Source organism: Bubalus kerabau, chromosome 1, assembly GCF_029407905.1.
Source record: "Bubalus kerabau isolate K-KA32 ecotype Philippines breed swamp buffalo chromosome 1, PCC_UOA_SB_1v2, whole genome shotgun sequence".
NCBI lineage: Eukaryota > Metazoa > Chordata > Mammalia > Artiodactyla > Bovidae > Bubalus > Bubalus kerabau.
Genome location: NC_073624.1, coordinates 165,855,725 through 165,872,234, shown reverse-complemented (window position 1 = coordinate 165,872,234; position 16,510 = coordinate 165,855,725). Strand labels below are relative to the sequence as shown.

Here is a 16,510-nt window from a genome sequence, read left to right as displayed (position 1 = left end):
CCACAGGAGTCACGAAGAATCAGACACGACTGAGCAACTGAACTGAACTGCATCACTAGCCAGTCCCTGGATTCGTCATGCTATGATTTCATTAGTAAATGGGACTTTATCTTTTTCTGCCATACCTTCACCCCAAATTTTCAAAAAAAAAAAACCCTTTCAGTAGTCTGTCACCATTGTCTGGCGTGAAAAGCCAATTCACTGGAAAAGACCCTGATGCTGGGAAAGACTGACGGCAAAAGCAGAAGGGAGCAACAGAGGATGACATGGTTAGATGGCATCACTGATTCAATGGACATGAACTTGAACAAACTCCAAGAGATAATGTAGGTCAGAGAAATTTGGTGTGCTGTGGTCCATGGGATCACAAAGAGTCAGACACGACTTAGCAACTCAACAACAACTGTAATAGAGAAGTGGGTAATTTAGACTAACTCAACTTCCCTGGTGGCTCAGACAGTAAAGCATCTGCCTGCAATGCGGGAGACCATGGTTCGATTCCTGGGTTGGGAAGATTTCCTCGAGAAGGAAATGGCAACCCACTCCAGTATTCTTGCCTGGAGAATCCTACGGACGGAGAAGCCTGATAGGCTACAGTCCATGGGGTCGCAAAGAGTCAGACACGACTGAGCGACTTCACTCACTCACTCACTCTTACTGAGAGCAAAGAGAAAAACTGGACATCTCACAGGCAAAAAGAAAAAAATTATAAATACTTCTTCAAAGGCATCAGACTGCTAAAATGCAATAAAGCAGTATGGAGGCAAAGATCTGGGACAGTAAGAAAATCTTCAGAGGTAAGCCAGGCATGAGAGGGCCATTTTCTCAGGGTGCATCTGCCAATTCCATAAAGGTGGCTGGAAAGCCGAGCTGAACTTTTCAGATTTACAAGGTTGGCGGAGAATGGGTGTTAAATATTAGAGGTAAGGAACCAACAAAGTATGGGGTTAGAGAAATAGGGGGTAATAAAACACTTGGTTTTATCTTGGGACCCCCCCCCCAGGGTAATATCCTAGGATTAAAGAAAAAATAAAATAGACCAGCCATGGCACTGCCCAGCTTCGAAACATTTTTGTCTCTAAATGGATTAAGATGATCCTTGTTAAACTATGCCTATAATTCTTCACATATAATATCTTAATAAAAAGGAAGAGAGTAAGACAACATGATTAAAAAAAAAAGGAAAGAAACTGACAATGGCCTATAGGAAAACACAGAGGATCAAGATAAGAAAGTTATCCGATACAGAAATGCTTAGTGTACCAAAAAAAAATTTTTTTAACTGTGAGCTGGCCCTGTACAAAAGCCCACTAACCTCAATCAAAATATCAAATCATGCATTTCCTAATCCTTAAATTCATCTAACTGATTCTTTAGAAATTCATAGTTGTTCTAAACTTTGGTCCACTTATATCCAAAAAGAACACGATACCTACTAAAATTAAAAAAAATAAAGTCAGCCTTCCAATCTAAAATATATTCACGTGCCCACAGTCAGGCCCTCTCCCACGCCCTATTGATACAGTCCCCGAGGGGGGCACAGCCCGCTAAGCTGCCGCCAGAGAGCGGGCGCCACCACAGCTCAAATCAGATGTCTGCAAGCATTTTACATCACAGCCAGTTACATATACACCTCTGTGTGTATCTGTATGTAAGAACACTCAATTGAAACACAATTTCATAAAACAGTTCTTACTACAGAAAATAAGCACGACATGGTGACTGACGTAAGGACAGACATATGGATAAATGGAATAAAAGTGAGTTGGGAAAAAAGATTTTAAAAACAACAACAGTAAGACATTGAACAAGAAAGTACAATGTAGTTGACCCTTGAAGCCCCCACCATGCAGTTGAAAGTCTACATATAACTTTACAGTCGGCCCTTCTTATCCACATCCTTGGATTCATTCAACCCTGCATCTCGTATGCAGCATTATAATTACGTATCTATTGAAAAAAATCTGCATAAAAGTGGACCAGTGCAGTTCAAACCCATGTCGTTCACGGGTCAACTGTTTTTCAACAAACAGTGCTGGGGCAACTATATATCCATATGAAAAGAATGAAATCAGATCCCCTCCTCACATCACACACAAAGTAACTCAAAAAGAATCACAATGCTAAATGCTAAATGTAAGAGCTAAAACTATAGAAGTCTTTGGAAGAGACACAGGAGTGATCTTCATGACCTTGAATTAGGCAGTGATTTCTAAGATAAAAACACCAAAAGCACAAGCAACAAAGAAAAAATAGAAACTTGTGCATGAATGCTCATGACGGCATTACTTATTACAGCCAAATGCCCATCGACTGAAGAGTGGGTAAAGAAAATGTGGTATATTTGTACAAACGAATATTATTAGACCACAGAAAATAATGACATACTGACACATACTGCAAGATGAACGAACCTTGAAAACATTATGCTAAGTGAAATAAGCAGCCATCACAAAAGACTACATGTACATAATGTCCAGAATAGGCACACTTATAGAGACAGGAATAGAAGGTAAGTAGCCTCTTGGGGCTGGGGCAGGAGGTGTGGTTGTGTATGTGCACAGGCAGGAACAGGAAACGACTGCTAGCTAATAAGCATGGAGTTTCTTTCAGGAGTAACAAAAATGTTCTAAAATTAGTTGTGATGATTGCAATACTTCATGAATATATGAGAAAGACTTTGTATGTATACTTCAAATAGGTGAACTGTAATGATACGTGAATGAAATCTCAATAAAGCTGCTAAAAAATCCTTATCTTAGCCCCTTATTTACAACACTAGTCATGATATCTCAAATTCCTTCTACAATCCACAAACAGGTCAAGGCTAGCAATCCTATGTCTTGCCAAAAACACTGCCATTCTATGTCCTCTAACAGCTGAACTGATGGCCACCTTCTCCTAGCTACTAGCAAGATTAATCTCACCACACCTTACATCCCTGAGTCCCACTCTTCCTGATCCTCTATGATTTCCCAAACTGTCACTGCCACACTGCTTGTATATCCTCCGTTTCACTCAATTTCTCATCTGCTACCCCCCAAATCCTTTACCAGAACTTCTGAGATTTCTAACTGTGACCAGCAAACAGAAAATTTATACTACCTTTACTATTCCTGCTCATTAACTACCTTCCCTCCATTTCTCGCTCGTTGATTAGAGATGTCAGCAACTGATTCACAGTCTGTACCCTCACTGCTCTCACCATTCATGCAGACTGACTGACCCCTTTAATACTGCAGCCCCTTTAACTCTTCGGCCCCCTCTCTTCCATCTGGTCCACCTCAGCAACCCATCCCAAGGCCACACTGGACACTGTCATTGCCAGAAACTATTACAACTCAAATCACTACTTCAAGCATCTCACTCTGACCATCAAGTCCAACTCCCAGTTCTCTTACTTCCTGTGACCATACCAGCAACAGCTTGAGCCAGACTGTCCAATACCCAGATACCACCACCTCCTTACTATTCATCCTGACTGTAGCTCCTTTCTTGTCCACACTAGACTGCATGATTCATCACCATTCCTCTAAACGCTCCTTCTAAAATGCCCTCATTTCTCTCTTCCTTTCATTAAAAAAAAGTTTTAATTAAAAATTCTTTATAATTGTGTTGCTTTCAGGTGTACCACATAGTGATTCACTATTTTTACATATTATATTTCATTAAAGGTTATTATAAGATAGTGGTTATAATTCCCTGTAATACATAATATATCCTGTTGCTTATCTACTTAATGCGTAGTAGTCAGCCTCTTAAATTCCATACCCGCCATGCCCTTCCTCCTTCTTCTCCTCCAACGGGGAACCACAGTTTGTTTTCTATATCTACAAGCCTCTTTCTGTTTTGCTATAGACATTCCTTTATTTTCTGTTTTAGGTTCCACATATAAGTGCAAATGGCAGAATTTCATTCCTTTATACTGACCTAGTTTTATGTGTCAACTTGGCTGGGCTACAGTTCTGTTATTTAATCAAACAGTAATCTAAGTGTCGTTGTGAAGGTTTGTAGATGCGTTTAACATCCACAACTGAATAAAGATTATCCTCATTAAAGCTGGTGGGCCTCATTCAACCAGTTGAAAGGCCTTAAGAACACAACTGAAATTTTCCTAAGGAAGACAAAATTCTGCTTCAAGACTGCATCATCAGCTTCTGTCCAAGAGATTCTTGCCAGCCTGCCCTACAGATTTCTAACTTGTCAGTCCCCATAACTGTGTAACCAAGTGCCTTGAAATTTCTTTTTGTACACATACATACAAATGTATTTCCTGCTGATTTGCTTCTCAGGAGAACTCCGACTGATACACCTGGCAAAACCTCACTCCAGAGGAACTGAACCACCTGCCTTATCTGTGCTTGTAACTATTTAGAAAAATAATGCTGGGGTAGCCAGCAGTTATCACAAAACCAGGCTGACTGATACCACTTTAAATTCATGACTTCTAACTCTCAAATGAACCATCAATACTTCTTACCAAACTGCTTTAAACACTCCCATCTGCCTCTGGCCATACCAATCTCACTGATAAAACAGAAACCAGGAGAGAAGATAAAACCAAAAGAACGTGCCTTCATCCTGCAGCCTCCAAACTCCCTCAGAAGAACACACAGCTTTTCTCCATTCCCTGTATGACGGAGGAAATGTCCAGCAGAGGCCAGTCTCTCTACTTGTGCCATCTCCTTCCCTGTACATTCTCCTCTTTACCCACTGAACCCCACATTTTTCTTACCAACTCACTTCTCTGTTCCATTTCATAGACATACTAGAGAAACAGCATTTGCAAATTTTCATATAATCTGGAATTAGGGAAAGACTTGCTAACCACGGCATATAATTTAGAGGTCAGTAAAGACTAGTAAGCTTAAAGGGAAAAAAAGTCAGCATGACAAAACCATCATAAGCAAATTTAAAAGACAAACAGTAAACTGGAAAAATATTTCCAAGAAATTTCATTCAACTATTTCCTTATAAAAATAAATCCTACAAATCTAAGAAAATGAGTAGCAAAGCAATAGATACTTGGCAAGGTTATGGATAGTTCACAATAAAAATACCAATTGCTGTTCAGTCGCTAAGTCGTGTCTGACTCTTTGCAACCCCATGGACCGCAGCATGCCAGGATTCCCTGTCCTTCACTATCTCCCAGAGTTTGCTCAAACTCGTGTCTATTGATTTGGTAATGCCACTCAACCATTTTGTCCTCTGTCGTCCCCTTCTCCTCCAGCTCACTCCTTCCCAGCACCAGGGTCTTTTCTAATGAGTTGGCTCTTCATGCCAGGTGGCCAAAGTACTGGAGCTTCAGCATCAGTCCTTCCAATGAATATTCAGGGTTGGTTTCCTTCAGGATTGACCAGTTTGATCTCCTTGTCCAAGAGACTCTCAAGAGTCTTCTCCAGCACAACAATTCGAAAGCATTGCTTCTTTGGAGCTCAGCCTTCTTTACGGTCCAACTCTCACCTCCATACACTAATCCTTAAAAAATGAAGGATGTTTAATCCCACTCATACTGGCAATGAGGAAAGAAGCAGGCATCCTTACACAGTGCTGGTGAAATGTGTAGAGGTGAAACAGACTCTACAGATGGCACTGCAGCAGTATCTATCAAAATTATATATGCACACACACACTCTGACCAAGCAATTCCATTTTTGAAGTGTCTCCTACATATTTCGATACAAGTGTGAAATTATGTATGCATAAAGGAACCCACTGCACCACGGCTCCTGATAGCAAAGTGTTGGAAACAACCTGAATGTGCCTCTCAGAAAGGGGCTACTTAAATACATGCTATGCCTGTGTAACAGTGCCATTGACTATTTAATCTTCCCCAAAGTCTTGTGTTGAAGCCCCAGCTAACCCCTGCATAATACCCTCGGGCAGTCAGATTCACAAGGTCATGAGACGCGGCCTCATGATGGCATCAGTGTCGCAAAAAGAGCGAGAGAGAGCAGAGCACTCTTTCTCCATACGAAGACACAGCTAGAAGGTGGCATCTGAAAGTCAGGAACAGCTCTCACTACGAACCAAATCTCTTAGCGCCTTGACCTTAAACTTCCCAGCCTCTAGAACTGTGAGAAATAAATGTTAGTTTTTTAAACCACCTAGTTTATGGTATTTTGTTACAGCAGCCAAAGCTGAAACAAGTCCTATACCATGAAGGTGCTAAAAAAAAAAAGAATAAGAATAAGCTTGCTGTTTATGGACTGATAAGACTAATATGAAATCATCTCTAAGCTAGACAGTTAAGCTAAAAACAAAAGGTAAAGGTTATGTGCACGGTCTGCAACTTAAAAAAATAGGGGCAAAGGACATACATACGTAAGATACACAATCTCCCACTGGCAGCTGTGAAATCCGTAAAGCTCCAAGAAACACAAGTTTCTCAAGTTCAGCACGAATCTGTTTGGTATCAAACCTATTTGACCAAAAATTCCACAAGACTACTTACAGTCTTTATTTATCCCGACTATCTATTTATGCTTTCAATACAGCAATACTAACGTGCCTCATCACAGAGTGGCACACCACCTCCTGCGCACGCTTCTAGATAACACAACAGAAGCGCTACAGTATCTTTTTCAAAAGTCCTTCCTTCCTCCCCACCCATAAAAAACCAAACCTTAATTCTGAAACACATCCAGACCAAAGGTTTTGGAAAGGAATTATGTATCTATATTATCTGCACACACATTAACAACCTTCGGAAGGATTCATGGGAAACTCAACACCGTCTCCACAGTAAGGAATGGAGTGGCTGGGCTGCAAGGGGTGGAAAGGAAGCTTTCTGCTGTATATTTATCTAATCGCTGGAATTCTGAATCAAATGATTATACTGCTTCGGCAAAAGATAAATAAAATGTAAATAAAATCACTAAGCCTTAAATTCTCAACAGTAACAAAGCCAGACACTGGTTTTTTGACTGAAAAGTGACTCCTAGTCACAGGGAAATCTATACAGGGGTAGCTTTCCTTTATCTCACTTTTGGTTGGCCCAAATGGCATTTTAGAGAGAACCACCCTCTCAGAAGCAAGGCAGGGAATGGCGGGTTTCCATCCCATTAACAGCTTTTAGGAAACAGCGATCTCCTGTTGTCTTTCACGCTTCATGCCAAGCAAAGCAGGTGTGTCTGACAGTTTTTCTTTTCTAATGTTCTCATCAATATGATGTGGCTTAGGCCACTGAGCAACAACAAGTAGTAAAGCCACACTTATCAATAACAGAAAAAGGCTCAGGAAAGTGCTGCAAGCATTAATCCAACCCTCCATATTCAGAGCTTCAATACAGTAGTTGGAGGATTCCAGGTAACAATTTAACTTGCACCTTTTCATATGCTTCTTCTGATGTCCTGTTATGTTCCAAAGTGGATTTCAGGTGACTATAAAGGTATGCCTTTTCTTCTGATTTAGATTTTAACTGATCTGTACCACACTCTCAACTTTAACCAGAAATTAGGAGAGAAGCACCCCACTCCAGCACTTTTGCCAGGAAAATCCCATGGATGGAGAAGCCTGGTGGGCTATAGTCCATGGGGTCGCGAAGAGTCGGACACAACTGAGTGACTTCCCTTTCACTTTTCACTTTCATGCACTGGAGAAGGAAATGGCAACCCACTCCAGTGTTCTTGCCTGGAGAATCCCAGGGACGGGGAAGCCTGGTGGGCTGCCGTCTATGGGGTCACACAGAGTCGGACACGACAGAAGTGACTTAGCAATAGCAACAGCAAAAGAGAGAAGAAGTTTTGCTTTTTGTGGTTTATCTAGTCAGTATATTTTAAAAGGCAGGGCTAAAGATGTTTGGTTCAGAAGCCCCAAATGCCCCAACATCCAGCCAGCTCTGAAGCCTGATGCTTAAAGAAATTCCCAATGAAATGCATAACAATACTTGGTTTTGGTCCTAATTATTGGTATTAGGACCTAAACACACTTATGTTGGTTCTTATCTTCCATTAAGTTGCACTCATTGAAAGCAGAGACTAACTTCTACTTCATGTGGCCCCCACAATCACTTAATACCTGATTTGGTACAGAGTGCCTTCTCAATAGATACTGCATGTGCAAAACACATCACATCATAGCCGCTGTCCGCAAGAAGGGACAAGAAATTTGGTCTACCAAAATAACCACACAAACAAAACAGAGAAAAGAAAAACAGTATTTCCAGATGCTACCCAACAACCTCTAGAAAATGGTTAATGAACTATTGTGGTTACCCAGTCTCTAACAAATTTGCACTTTTCACACAGAATCAGAGATCTCAATAAGATTAAATTTAAAAGATGTGACAGTATTCCATTTTCTTCAAATGTGGGTACACGATAAAGTTATTCACAGCTCCTGGATTCCCATTCCTTCAGATATCTGTCAAAATAAACCTAGGAAAGCTTTGGCAATTCTCTACACGGGAAAGGTAAATGTGGCAACTTTTCCTTTATTATTTGCTTTGGGAACATTTCCAAATTTTAAGGCAGAGAGGATTACTGATCCATTGTGAAATCATTTCAGAATTCAGATTAGGTGCCCTTGGCAGTGATGAGCCTACAGGCAGGGCCGCAATTGGAGACGGAACACGGAACAGACTTGTGGACGCAGCAGGGAAAAAAGAGGGAGGGCGGATTCAGAGAGCAATCTGCAAACACACGCATTACCATGTGGACAGAGACGGCCAGCGGGGGCCTGCTGGGCGATGTGGGGGACAAACTCTGCTCCCCGACAACCTAGAGAGGCCGGGCGGAGGTTCAAGAGGAAGGGGACGTACGTACACCTATGGCTGATTCATGCTGACGCACAGCAGAAAGCAACACAATATTGTAGAGCAATTAACCTCCAATAAAAAAGCAAAACTTAAAAAAAAAAAAAAAAACAGAGGACACGATAAAACTTTAAATAAAATCCCAGAGACTCAGAGGAGAAGGGGAAAAAAACTGGTGTATTCTGGAGAATCTGACTGGATACTGTACATCAAATTGGTTTTAAATTTACTTGGCATTTTAAATTTGCTTCAAGTTAATAATTGGTGATAACAATAGCTAGCTAAAATGATATCTAGTCTTCCAGGTACTGTACACGCAGTACCTTACTTAAATCTCACAGACCTATGAGATTATGTGCTATTACTCTTCTCATTTGACAGATAATATATGCAGGTCAGGAAGCAACAGTTAGAACTGGACATGGAACAACACACTGGTTCCAAACAGGAAAAGGAGTACGTCAAGGCTGTATATTGTCACCCTGCTTATTTAACTTATATGCAGAGTACATCATGAGAAACGCTGGGCTGGAAGAAACACAAACTGGAATCAAAATTGCCGGGAGAAATATCAATAACCTCATGACACCACCCTTATGGCAGAAAGTGAAGAGGAACTAAAAAGCCTCTTGATGAAAGTGAAAGAGGAGTGAAAAAGTTGGCTTAAAGCTCAACATTCAGAAAACTAAGATCATGGCATCTGGTCCCATCACTTCATGGCAAATAGATGGGGAATAGTGGAAACAGTGTCAGGCTTTATTTTTTTGGGCTCCAAAATCACTGCAGATGGTGATTGCAGCCATGAAATTAAAAGACGCTTACTTCTTGGAAGAAAGTTATGACCAACCTAGACAGCATATTCAAAAGCAGAGACATTACTTTGCCAACAAAGGTCCGTCTAGTCAAGGCTATGGTTTTTCCAGTGGTCATGTATGGATGTGAGAGTTAGACTGTGAAGAAAGCTGAGCTCCGAAGAATTGATGCTTTTGAACTGTGGTGTTGGAGAAGACTCTTGAGAGTCCCTTGGACTGCAAGGAGATCCAACCAGTCTATTCTAAAGGAGATCAGTCCTGGGTGTTCTTTGGAAAGACTGATGCTAAAGCTGAAACTCCAATACTCTGGCCACCTCATGCAAAGAGTTGACTCATTGGAAAAGACTCTGATGCTGGGAGGGACTGGGGGCAGGAGGAGAAGGGGACAACAGAGGATGAGATGGCTGGATGGCATCACTGACTCGATGGACATGGGTTTGGGTGAACTCCAGGAGTTGGTGATGGACAGGGAGGCGTGGTGTGCTGTGGTTCATGGGGTCACAAAGAGTCGGACATGACTGAGTGACTGAACTGAACTGAACTGAATGCTACGTATCCAGAACTGTTACATAAACTGAACTAGCCTATACCATATAGCTAGTTAGATCTGGAGTATGGACTGGAACTCAGGACTGACTCTAAAGTTCAGGCTAGCAACCACAACTAAGTCTGAACACCTTAACATTCTAAAAAAATGATTACATTTTAACCAAATCCAATGCACTACAAAGGTATATGGAATGGAGACATATAGCAATATTTGTGCTGTATTTGTTATACAACCCACCACCCTGAAAAAGAATGGCAGTTAATAAATACTCTAAAAGGCCTTATACGTATACACACTCACATATAATTTTAAAAACCAGATTTCAATAAAATTTGGCCTTCCCAGATGTGTTCGTTCCCAGAAGCCTCATAATCTTTTAACAGAACATAAATTCACTGTTTAGATATGCCTTAAGTTCTATTCATGACCATAAGCTTGAGGCTAATAAACTCTTCTTTTTTACATTTTCCACTAAGTATCTGAAAGCACAAAATCTCATTAGTAAGCTTGGTGCTACAGAATGAATAAAATATACCATCCAAAGAATTCCTGGGGCTTTCCAGGTGTGCAGTGATAAAGAATCTGCCTGCCAAAGCAGACACCGGTTCGATCCCTGGGTTGGGAAGATTCCCTGGAGTAGGAAATGGCAACCCACTCCAGTATTCTTGCCTGGAAAATTCCACGGACAGAGGAGCCTGGCAGGCTACACTTTATGGGGTCGCAAAGAGTCGGACATGACTGAGTACGAGGACAAAAGAACTCCTGGCTCCCAGTAAGGCTTTACAGTTGATATGTAAGTATAGATAGTACAGAAAATATTGTTTCAATAATTTTCTCTGCTTCTGTACATTACAAAGTCTAACTTTCATTGTTGTTCTTGACACAGGATTTTGGTATCACCCAAGAAAGACTCTCTTGTCCCAGTAGGTTTTCTAAAGAACCAACTATCTGGGGAATAACCTTTCTATTAAAAAAAAAAAAAAAAAAAGCTCCAACAGCCTCAGTTTACAGTTCTAACCAAAAAGATAAGCCACTTGTCTACAGCTCTAGGGCCTGTTGACGACAAAGAACTGAGAAGTTCTGTCATCTAGATCTGATTCCTGGAAATGTCTATTTCTACCTATTGCCCTGATGGACAGAAGTAAGGGCAGCTTACTTTAAAAAGCTCCTGTCACCTTTTCAGCAGCAAAGTTTGTTGACTCAGAACTCATTTGTGAAATCAAAGTTCAAGTTAATCTGCATTAGAGCAAGAAGACAAAGCTACTAAATATTGATGTAAAGAATCCATGACTAAGACAATTAGCATCATAGCTCACAGAAATAGGCAAATGACTTCTACCTAAAGCTATGTGCCTATAATGACTTCCTTGAACTACATGAATCAGTAAGACTACTATCCATACTACTGACTCGAGCAGAGATCTCTAGAGAGCTGGCATCTTAATATCAGACATTACTTTACACACGTGCAACAAAGCAGCTCAATTATCTGGATGACTCAAATATGTCAAAACTCAACTCACTGACAAAGTCAAGACATTAAGAATCAGGCTTCTATTCAACAAGCTTTTAATTGCAACTAGGATAATTTGGGACTAGTCACTTAATAAATTACTTCAAGTTGTTTCACTAAGCATTGAGAATCATCACAAGGTTATTTCCATAATATTAGGCACTGGGCAAACAGCTAAGATTCTAACTTCATTAATTTTGATAGAATTTACTCTTAAACTAATTTCCTTCCAAGCGACCTTTCTCCTGGGATATAAAGGATATAGTTTTTTGCTCTTCCAGTACAATTAAAGGGAGCCCTTTTCAAATTCATTAATGGAATATACTTATTATCAGAATCAGTGCTCTCTCTTCCTTTAAAGATAATGTAGAGTGGAACAAGGAGTAACTGCTATTGAGTATGGGCTGTCTCGAAAAAGTTATTTTTTAAAGCCAACAGAATTTAGAAAACCAAGCAAAAAAACTCTGATTTGACAAGTATAGCATGTATAGCATGACTGTTGGGATCCGTATCAGTAACCCTTACTGAAATCTGATATATTAACTAGGTAAAGCAATAAAGCTTAGTATCTCAAGATTTTCATCCTTTATGTTAATTATCATTTTATTTATTTGTTCTCTAAATCAGAGAATAAGTTCACCTCAAATTCTTTTATATCCAAAGCAAATGCTAAAATATACTAAGTGGAAAAAAGAGATGTAATGTGGACAAATTAATATTATTTTCAGTTTTAGGCCCATATGCCTCACCAATAGTATCAGTACAATGAAGAATTTAGAATTAAACATTTCTAACAAAAATTTTTATGCAATTTGTTTCCTTTATTTTAACTTTTCTGCCTAAAAGAGTATTCAGAGACTTTTCAGGTAATATTCACAAAAGGTAATATTCACAATCAACATAGACCCTGTTGAAATATCACTGTGTGTCTGTCTGTGTGCACTTATCACACACAGAGACACTCACATATTTAAAAAAATATTTTACACAAGGTTTAATTTTAAGATAGTCAATGGGTTCGAAGTGATAGGAAAAAAATTAATACTGAAGTGATTCAAAAGCCCCTATTTTCATGACAGATAATATATATATGAATTGATCATTTAGCCATCTGGAAGTGAGTTTGCTTTAGGCTTCCAAAACTATACAGAGAACATTAAAATGTTTTTTGTTAAGGCTTGATGTTATCAGCTCTAAAGAGCTTTTCATCAATCTGATTTTCATCGAACACTTACTATATTCCCGGCTAGGTGTTAGAGACACAGATGCAAGACAGGCCTGTCCTCAAGGAAGTCACATTTTGATTGCTTGTTACATCAGGTACACAGTCACTAAACATGTTCACTCACACATCTGACCTCCTAGGCTTAACCCACAGCAAGGGATTTCAGAAGTAAATATTACAAATGACTGTAAGGAAATACATAAAAGCGGTTGTACGTTTAGACCAAATATAACCCTACTTCTTAATAAGTAAAATGTTACACTAGAAATTCCAGATATACTGCTAAAAAATAGTAAAATGACCCAAAGCATAACTATACCTTCTTTAACACACATCACTTATACAATCGTCTAATTTAAAGGTACATCTGTTATAGTTCAGTCTAAGTATTTTCTTCCATCAGAGGGTATTTCTCTTTGCCCTGAAACTCCATCTGGGTACAATACTGAACAGTTCCTGAATGAATGAATGAAACAAACAGATGTTCTAATTACCAAGGAGGTACTTGCTAGATGCTTTTCTTAAAACACAATGGACTGACAGATCAGAATTCTACTAGAAAGATCAGTGAGTTTCAGGGGCAAAAATAGTAACCACTGCACATTGTCTGACACCGTGTAGTCAACATGTTATTAAGTTAGTTCTCAGTAAACATATGATGGGAAACTTTCAGAAATTAAAACGAAAAGTGTTCATCACAGTACTTCAAAGCAGACTTGGCTCCCATCGAAGGACAGGGAACACAAGCGCAAGACAAAGAGAAGGGACGGTGGGGTGAAAAAGTCAAAAAGTCGCCACGGACTGACCCTCAAGAGAAATGCGCGCTGACCACTGGAGCTCGCGCTGAGCTTGACGGACACCTCCGGCCCAAGCCTCGAGCCCCAGCTCTTCCTCGAAACCGGGAGCTGAAGGCCACTCCAGCCTCTTTCGGCACCGCTGCCTGCGTTCGCTCAGAACATTAGCACAAAGAAACCACCGAGACACAAAACACTGTCCCCGTGGGCGCCGGGCAGGCGTCGCGACCCGGCCACCGGAGCGCTCTTTGCGGGTCCCTGCAGCCAGGAGAGGTAGCCGGGGAGCAGCGGGCCGACTAGGCGCCTTCGTCCAGACCTTCGCCGAAGTGTTTTAGAACTTGCCACCCACCTCCCGCTCCATTTTCCTCTCCCGACGTGGGCGGTGGACCCGCGCGAGGAGGGCGCGCGAGGACCGACGGACGGAGCTGGGGCCGAGGGGGCGGCCGGGACGCGCCTGGGTCCCGCAGCCCCACGCCCCCCGGCCGGCCCCCGCCTCCTCGGCCGCTATTGTTCCCGCGCCGCCCCCGCCGGCCGCGCGCCCCCCGCCCGCCGCGCGCTCCCGTCCTCATTCCCGGGAGGGGGTCACGGCTGAGCAAAGGCGGTGGCGGCGGCACAATAACATAAACACGGCGGGGCCGCCGGCCGCCCTGGCCCTGAGGCACTTGCCGCACTCACCCGGCAGCGCAGCGAATGGCGACAGGAAAGCCCGGCGGCGGGAACCGGCGCCGTCTCGGCGGTCTCCGCAGCCGTTACCCAGCGCTGCTCGCGGCTCCGCGATCCGGGCCGCGTCGTCCGGCCTCCGCCGCTCCGCTGAGTAACAGGGACGCGGGCCGTCACCGCGCACGCCCGCTCACGTCATCGCGCAGGATCCCGCCTCCGCGCTTCGCGAGCGGCCCATGGGGCGGGGCAGCCCGGGGGCCCGGATTGCGGGGGCGGAGTCCGCAGTCCGGGGGCGGGGCTACTGCAGGGGGATGGGCGGGCTTGCGGAGGTCGCCTGGAGGCGGAGCTACGAGAGGAGCGTGTGAGCGTCTCCAGTGAGGGGTGTGGCGGAGTGCTGAACGGGGCGGGGATTTGCTCCTGGCACGTGGCGGCGTGTGGCCTGAGTGCCCCGCAGCTGTGTGGGGGCGGTCCGCTAGTCCTAGCCAAGGCCTCTGGGGCTCCTTGCCCCCGAGTTTGAAGGTCAGGTGCGCTTAAGCCAGACCCGCCCGGGAATCTGGCACTATGGCTAGGGCTCACACCTGAGAGACAAAAAGCTCTTTACCATGACTGACAATACGTTCCACTCTGAGGACACCTGCTTCGGGCTCAGCAACCTTCAAGCAAATATTCTCTTAAGCCACTTGGAAAAACCTGCCTCCTGTTTTCCCTAAGTCCACTTCCTACAGAAGTCACTGCATTATCCTGTTTGTCTCTGGGCCCCACAAGGCATGTATATGTTAGTTAGAGAAGTGACAAATTGGCAAGCCCCTAAATATCCGGCAAGTGGAAAGATGTCTAAATTACATGTTTGCAATAGAATACATTTTAGAAGTTTAAATACCGTGTGTTCGAGGGATTCTTAACGACACAGGAAAATGTTCATCATACTTCATTAAGAGAAAGAAGCAAATCTATTATACATAGAGAGAATGATCCTACTTATATACTACACATACATAGAAAAAAAAGAAACATGGCAAATTATTTTAACAACCTAGACAGCATATTGAAAAGCAGAGACATTACTTTGCAGACAAAAGTCTGTCTAGTCAAAGCTATAGTTTTTACAGTAGTCATGTATGGATGTAAGAATTGGACCATAAAGAAAGCAGAGCGCCAAAGATTTGATGCTTTTGAACTGTGGTCCTGGAGAAGACTCTTGGGAGTCCCTTGGACTGCAAGGAGATCCAACCAGTCAATCCTAAAAGAAATCAGTCCTGAATATTCACTGGAAGGACTGGTGCTGAAGCTGAAACTCCAATATTTTGGCCACCTGATACGAAGAACTGACTCATTTGAAAAGACCCTGATGCTGGGAAAGATTGAAGGCAGGAGAAGAAGGGGATGACAGAGGATGATATGGTTGGATGGCATCTCCAACATGATGGACATGAGTTTGAGCAAGCTCCGGGAGTTGGTGATGGACAGGGAACCCTGGCATGCTGCAGTCCATGGGATCGCAGAGTCGGACATGACTGAGTGACTGAACTGAATTGATTTTAACAGTAGTTCATCATTGGACTGTGAATTGGTTTTCTTTTATATTTTAAGTATTTCCCAGTGGTTTCCAAATTGTGTTCATAATCAGAAAAAAGTATATTACTTTAGTAATGAATAATACATATTTATTGAATAAAGGAGTGAATTCAGGTAGACTGTCTTCCATGTCATGTTGGGCTGGCCTGTTTCCAGTGATTCTGAAATGAAACATAAATTCATTTATCCATTCTCTCCCTAATTCCTCCCTCTCTCTCAGGCTTCTTTATTTCCTTCCTTGCTTTATTTCTCAAATAAATATTTATTGCATGCCCATTCTGTGCCAAGTACTTTGCTAACACTGGAAATAGGATGGAGCTTACAGACTTAATCATTAAAATATAGAAATAATAACTAAGCAAATGCAAAATGATCACTGCATTATAATACAAAACGATATGGATACATATTATTATGGAACCAGTTGATGAAATTAATAAAGTCAGGAAAGTCTTCTTTGAGGAACTGCCTCTTGAACTGAGAACAGATTCAACCAGGCTAAAAATATTTGTTCCAGACAGAGGTAATTTAGTGTGCAAGAGTCATGTGATGACAGGGAGCAGGGTGAGTTTGATAAATCAAGGAAAAGACCAGTGCTGCTGGAAAAGCAAGGAAGAAGAAGCTAT

At 42.1% G+C, this 16,510-nt stretch overlaps 1 protein-coding gene across 13 annotated transcripts in view; it reads right to left on the bottom strand.

Annotated features, from left to right (window-relative positions):
- MAPK8 (mitogen-activated protein kinase 8) overlaps window positions 1-14,543 on the bottom strand; it is a 98,416-nt gene extending 83,873 nt beyond the window's left edge. For 7 of the 13 annotated variants that reach the window (XM_055538273.1, XM_055538268.1, XM_055538259.1 and 4 more), the window contains exon 1: window positions 14,325-14,534. The gene's annotated coding sequence lies outside the window, so the exon portion shown is untranslated. Of the gene's footprint in view, window positions 1-14,324 lie in introns of all 13 variants that reach the window. The other 6 variants (XR_008699582.1, XR_008699583.1, XM_055538314.1 and 3 more) reach the window with 4 other exon arrangements.
- Window positions 14,544-16,510: the final 1,967 nt, after the last annotated feature.